General features: G+C 35.3%; 1 protein-coding gene across 1 annotated transcript in view; it reads left to right on the top strand.

Moving 5' to 3' along the window:
• The first annotated feature begins 1,764 nt into the window (after positions 1-1,764).
• The window catches only part of LOC141430577 (ATP-binding cassette sub-family G member 4), a 65,093-nt gene continuing 59,528 nt past the window's right edge, over positions 1,765-7,329 (top strand). The window contains exon 1 of the mRNA XM_074091350.1: positions 1,765-2,119. The gene's annotated coding sequence lies outside the window, so the exon portion shown is untranslated. The remainder of the gene's footprint in view (positions 2,120-7,329) is intronic.

Genomic DNA, 7,329 nt, shown 5'->3' with positions numbered 1-7,329 from the left:
GCGATTATCTCGGAAACTAGAACCGACAACAAGGTACCTTTTCCCAGATAACGCCACATATTGCTTTTGAGGCTGACTTAATAATTGAGTAGCTCCCGTTACACATGTGGGAATTTATAGGCTTCATTTCCCTCAAAATCGGGTAATGGGAGCGATTCTCTTTTTTTGAAAAAAGTTTATATGTGGACAAGTGCCTAAAAATCTAACGTTGACGCTGTAATTAAATGATAGTCAAATAAGTAAGGGGTTGGTTTTAAATAAAAACATCCTAAGAAATACATAAAGTTGACTTTTATTGAACTTTTTCTTTAGTAGGCTCCAATTTCCCCCTGCTCCCCTATGTCAGAAACATATCAGTGACCTTGCATACCCTAATGATAGCTAATCAGCGTGGAACATTTCTTATTGCTACATAGCTGCAACAAGCACATTATGTAGATTATTAGGCCCCATTTTTGCTACACAAATTGTGAAAGAAGGGTATTATTTCAGTAGGTAACTACTAAAAACTAAATATGTAAGTTAATGTATATGTTATATAATAATGTTATAGTATCAAAAACATTAATGCGAAAGAAGTTCTTTCAATATGCATTAGTTGGCGCCATTATAGCGGTATTTATTATTTATAAGTAGGTATTGTACACTTGACTTAGTCGGTTAAAAACTATTTTTTGTATTTATCTTAATATTATTACTTTTGTTTCTCCTGTGTTTTTGTGTCCGCCCCTTACTTGGTCGTGTTTGTATTAATTTCTGTGTCTAATTTTTTATCTAAGGTTTTAAGCAATCAGACTGCCTACTGAACCCTGCATTTTGTCTCTGTGTAAAATAATTGCACTGATTTCTGGTATGCAATTAAGAATATTTGTATTTGTAATACCTCCACGTATTCTTAAGAAAAATGTTCTTGATTGACAGACAACAAAGTGATCCTATAAGAATCCCTTTTTAACACACTCCAGATGAAATTTTAACAAAAACTTATTTATTATGAGGATAGAGATTTAAATTGCAAAGGCTTAGCTTAAATATTGGACTCCATAAACCCTGTAATAATAATATTAAAGAAATATATTTACTAGAAAATAGCGTCGGTAGGTCCGGTCAATGCCGTTAAAATTATAAAGTTAAATAGAAAAAGATGAATAAAGCAATGGTAACTATTTGAGTAAAATTTCTAGAACTACCTGATTTAGAAAGTATTTAGTTCGATAATACCCCCCCTCTTTCACCATCCATTGATTAAATTTATCTGACGGATAAATGTGATGCTGTCTCTGTTTGTTTTGTTCGAATAGTCGGAGACGGCATCACATTTATCCGTCAAATAAAATTAATCAATGGGTGGTGAAACAGCCCCTAAATGAAACTACAGTCCAAAGACCGTCATTGTTTATGCCAATGATTGTTTATTGTTTATTTGTTTGTGTGTATACTCTTTATTGTACAAAAAGGATACAAAAAAGTGTTAAGTACAAAGGCGGACTTATTCTACTTGTAATTTATTCTCTGTGTATCTGTTTTCTGTATCGCTTACTATGTCTGGTGTACAATAAAGAGGCTTTATATTGTATTGTATTGTATTGTATCCCTGATTGTGTACTGCATACCTACGTAGAGCGCATAATAAAATTAAAACACATTGTTCCCGATGCGGTCTGGCGTCCCGTTGCATGCACGTGCATATAGGAATTGCATCGACGCAAGTTGATAAGCAGTAAAGTTGTTTGTGTTATTGCGGCGCGCTTGCGCTGTGGGCGCCCGGTTCGAGCGTGGCCGAGACAGTCTGACAGCTGGCGGTGGCACTGGCAACCGACGAAAGTTCGCCATCCTGCCCATCTGCTCTGTCATTGCCTTGCCTAGCGCCAGTTAACTGCGGTGCTGTACAGAGTCGGTTGTGCGTAGGTACGGCGAAACGTTACCAAGCGCGACCGATTTGGTCAACACTGGCAGTTTTATTTGTTTTGGTGAATTAGAAATAAAACAACTCTTTATTTGAATTCAAACAAGACAACATTTTATCGTGCAGTTCGTTTCACGCAGTGTCGAATTCGATCGATGCAGCTGTTTTGTTCCCGATAATTTTGTTCCCGTAAGCACTTTGCCGGCATTAAAGGTAAGGGACCTTTTATTAATAAATGTACCTACGTCTTTTCAGTATAGGAATGGACAGAAAAAATAGGCTCTTTATAGAGCACGCTTTAGGAAGTAATTTAATAAATTGCATTTTTTTAGTGTACAGTCCAAACTTAATTCTAATTAAAATATCGAAGAAATCAATATTACTTTCATTTATTCATTGACTAGCTGTTGCCCGCGACTCCGTTCACGTAGAATTCGTTTATTGGTATCCCGCGGGAACTATACAATGTTCTTGGATAAAAACTATTCTATGTCCTTCCCTGGGACGTGTACTATCTGTATTCCGAATTTTATTTAAATCGGTTCAGCGGTTAAGACGTGAAGAGGTAGGTAACAAACAAACATACAGACTTACAACCGTTCGCATTTATAATAAATATTAGTGAGATTTTGCTATTTTTCATATCATTATTTAAAAACAATAAAAAAGTACTCTATTTTGTTAAAAACAGCAACGTCTTCCTTTAAAATACCTAAAGAGGCAGAGGTAAACAACATTCTGTAAGGAACGAAACGTTTATGATATTAGTACCTAACTCAAGAAATATTCTGTACATTATTTATAATTTTTAATCGCCAGTTTGGATCTAAATGTGACCTTTAATCATATACAAAATTAGTTAATTTTTCACAACTAAACCAAATTTGACGCAATTTGGAATGAAAAAAGCTAGAACTTCATAGCAGGAACTATGAGTAGAATATTTTTAAACAGGGAATAAAAGTGGATGAGTCCACAGTTATTAAATGTATAACCATAAATCGAATTAATATTATGTAGAAATTTACGTATTAATATTGTGTTATTTTGTAAGTACATTACGTACTGTTTATATACTTACAAAATAAACAAAATTATGACTTCACAAAATATGTTTCGAAACCCTTCTTCTGTGACCTAGAGTCCAATGTTATCCTGAATGGACTATAGGTACTTGCATGTTGGATTCGATTCAATTTAAAAGTACTTACCTTTTTTAGGGTTCCGTACCTCAAAAGGAAAAACGGAACCCTTATAGGATCACTTTGTCGTCAGTCTGTCTGGGTTTATCATCAAATTACCGACACTTAAATAATCGAATTTTATTTCAAAGTCAACCTTTCGAGTATTTTATTTTCATTTCATCGACAATTCAGTTGGAATTGTCATTACAAGTAATTTCAATGTATATATTTTTAATTGTCCGATGACTCAATGTATAGTTGTATTATTTCACGGAAAACGTTTTCGTTTTTAATTCAAATAACGTAAAACGTACTTCTCGTAAAATCACTTGAATATTAGTTATTTTGCAATTACCCTAACCTATTTTTCTGGTATCAGTTTAATTGTGCGAGAGTCACAGTTCTAACCTAAAGTAACCTACTTTACACGCATCAGTTCGATTGTGCGAGGGTCCAGTTCTAACCTAACCTACTTTTCTGGTAACAGTTTAATTCTGCAAGGGTCGCAGTTCTAACCTAACCTACTTTTCTGGTATAAGTTTGATTCTGCAAGGGTCGCAGTTTTAACCTAACCTAATCTACTTTTCTGGTATCAGTTCAAATATGCGAGGGTCACAATTCTAACATAACCTAACCTACTTTTCTGGTAAAAGTTTGATTCTGCAAGGGTCGCAGTTCTGACCTAACCTTACCTACTTTTCTGCTAGCAGTTCTAACATCTATCTTAAAATATGATAAGCTTCCACCCTAGTACACGGTTCAGTTGCCTCGACTGTACGTGTTGTCACGTGTTTTCAATTATTTTACAATGTGTTGTAATAAAACTTCGAATAAATTAACATTGTTGTTTAGTAATTCTGTCATTTAAAATTGTTACAAAATGAATCATCCGCCAGATAATATTTCCTTGAACAGTTTTTCTTTGAAATAATAAAAATTGGAATGAAGGTAACCAAACAAAATTACATCAAACGATAATACTAGAACTAAATGTTCCATGAAACGTTTTCGATGAAATGATATTCGATGTAAAGTTTATCGGTAAAACAAGGAACACCCGTCTGTCTGTCTGCCAAGACCCTTTTTCTCAGGAACGCGTAGAGGTATCAAGCTGAAATTCATATCGAATACTCCCTTAGAGTCCGTTAGAGCTGTGAAAAAATCAAACTTCTAAGCCAACACAATTAAAAGATACAGCCGTTTATGCTGCAAATTTTCGACACTAGTAAGGGAATTAAAACCTACAGGGTACTTCCCGTGAACTCAGAATCTTAAAATTTGGTACGAAGCAACGTCTTCTAAGTACAGATAAATGAAAAATTGCGAAAAGCATACATTTTTAGTTACATCATATAATACAGTAGATTGTACAACAAGAGCATAAAACGAGCCATTTTACCCGAGGCGTTCATATAGCCACCCGAGCCGGTACGGCGAGGGTAAATAGACACGACGAGGGGAAAATGGGTTTAATGCTCGAGTTTTACACTCGGCTTTTCACTTCGATGGCGAGGAAATGAAATAGCAATAGTGGAAACAATGAATCACTTTCTATGTACCTTTTATTTTTTATGCATTACTATAATAATTCATTTTTTTTATTTTACTGATTTATTATGATTGATTTGAATGACATTAAATATATACAGAAACTTTTTTGTTTGTGGCTGTTGACACCTGATTACCTTGGTCTTAAGTTGGTCTTAGACGAAGATTTTATTTTACACTAGAGCATAAAAAGTCATTTTATGTCGCTTATATACAGCATAAACACGAACTTTACGAGCATGAGAAGTGAAAAAAATATTTGTGACTTCGATTCTCACTTGGCCGGTTTTCTAATTTTAACGCGATACTTAGTTTGATTGAAGTTAACGTTTTACGAATACTTTTTAAAACTAGGGCTATTATCGATTTGCATTAATTACTTGAATTATAATTTGTTTGTTCGGAAATCGACATGTATATCTAAACGATGTTTACACTTTCACGTTTTATGGCAAACGACGATGATTGTCCTCTAAAATAAAATATTCCACCGTGTGTTATTCTCCCGATGTGTCAGTCCAGTAGGGCTACTACGAAACTCGAATCTCGAAGTTCGTGTCGTGCGCTCCCTCTCCCTCTCGTATTAAATAGTAAAGTGTCAGAGGGACCGCACGACACGAACTTCGAGTTTCGAGTTTCGTAGTAGCCCTGCTGTCATACATCCAAGTAGGTAATAGTTTTTTTTTCTTAGCCCGGTAAAGTGTCCCATTGCTCGGCAAAAGTCTCCCCTTTTTTCCGCCATTCACCCCTGCAAGCAGGGCTACTACGAAACTCGAAACTCGAAGTTCGTGTCGTGCGGTCCCTCTGTCACTTATACTATTTAATACGACAGCGAGAGGGACGACACGACACGAACTTCGAGTTTCGTAGTAGCCCTACTGTATAAATAATGTACTTACTAAATTTCTAGTTGCGTGATTTATATGAGTCATCGGTATTACAGTTGTTTGTTACAAATAACAAATGAAGCCGCGTCGTACACACCGAATCGAGTGAATTTAAAACGCAAATTAATTATCAAGTAGCGGCTATACAGTTCAAAGGACCAAAAAGGAAAAAAGATACAATAACCTTTAACCTACTTAATTTTACATCTCATACTTTCTAAAGCTAAAACAAGGGCAATAACAACCAAACAACTTTTTGTTGTTTTGTGGAAATATACCCGCACACAATGACCTACTTATTAAGTAAGTAATTGATATTACCTACATACAAAAACAGAACATATTTTTTGCGTAAACTTCTCACTGCGCCTTTCTTATTACTAATATTATCCTACTAATACTACTAATATTATAAATGTGAAAAGTTTGTGAGTGAATGAGTGAGTGAGTGAGTGAGTTTGTGATGTTTGTTACTTCTTCGCGCTGAAACGGCTGGACGGATTTGGATGAAATTTGGCAAAAAGTTAGTTTATAACCTGGATACCTAATAATGGATTAATAATGGAATAATACCTGGATAACCTGGTTAGTTTAAAACAAAGAATACTTTTTATCCCGATAGTGATACAATCTCTAAATAACAACCGCGGGGCTTAGTCATGAAATTTGGTATGTAGGTAGCTGGACGTCTGGAATAACACATACGCTAATTTTTATCCCGATATTCCCACGGGATAGGGATAAAATCTCGAAATAACAACCGTTGGGTTTAGAGTCATGAAATTTGGCATAATTTAAGGGAACTCCCACGAGAATTTAATAAAATCCCGGAATTTAAATTCAACTGCTGTATTTAATGATTTACGGGTGCGAAGCCGCGGGTAAACGCTAGTAAACGCGAAAGTTTGTATGGATGTATGTTCGTTACTCTTTCACGCTAAAACTACTGAATGGATTTGAATGAAAATTGGCATACAGGTAAAAATACCCTGGATTAACATATAGGCTACTTTTTATCCCGATATTCCCACGAGATAGGGATAAAATCTTGAAATAATAACCGCTTGGTTTAGAATCATGAAATTTGATATGCAGGTAGCTGGTCGTCTGGAATAACACATAAGCTACTTTTTATCCCGATATTCCCACAGGATAGGGATAAAATCTTGAAATAATAACCGCTGGGTTTAGAATAATGAAATTTGGTATGTGGGTAGCTGGACGTGTGGAATAACACATAAGCTACTTTTTATCCCGATATTCCCACAGGATAGGGATAAAATCTTGAAATTTCAACCGCTGGGTTTAGTTAGAGTATTGAAATTTTGGGTAGTTGTTCTAGACACAATATCAATGAAGACCACGATCTAAATTTTGGGAATTGGGAATTCACAGAGGAATTTTGTAAAATCCCGGAATTTCAATTGTAATTACTAGAGCGAATAGTTTAGCCCTAGCAAAGCTCGGTCACCCAGATACTATTTATTTAAAGAATCAATCAACTTTTTAGTGTAGTTGGTTGCCATTGGTAACGTCTCCTGGTTCACTTCTTTAAAAGTATGATTTTATGGGGTACAAATCCTCTAAAAGTTCGGCTAAAACTCGATAACAAGCATTTTCACAGAGATAAGACCAAGCTAGCTCGATTTTATATATATATATACATATAAATTAAACCCGTGGTGGCCTAGTGGTTTAACCTATCGCCTCTCAAGCAGAGGTTCGTGGGTTCAATTCCCGGCCCGCACCTCTGAGTTTTTCGAAATTTATGTGCGAAATTACATTTGAGCTTTACGGTGAAGGA

The sequence above is a fragment of the Choristoneura fumiferana genome, chromosome 8, assembly GCF_025370935.1.
Source record: "Choristoneura fumiferana chromosome 8, NRCan_CFum_1, whole genome shotgun sequence".
NCBI lineage: Eukaryota > Metazoa > Arthropoda > Insecta > Lepidoptera > Tortricidae > Choristoneura > Choristoneura fumiferana.
The sequence above is the reverse complement of the archived record's forward strand: the minus strand, read 5'-3'. Positions and strand labels throughout refer to the sequence as shown.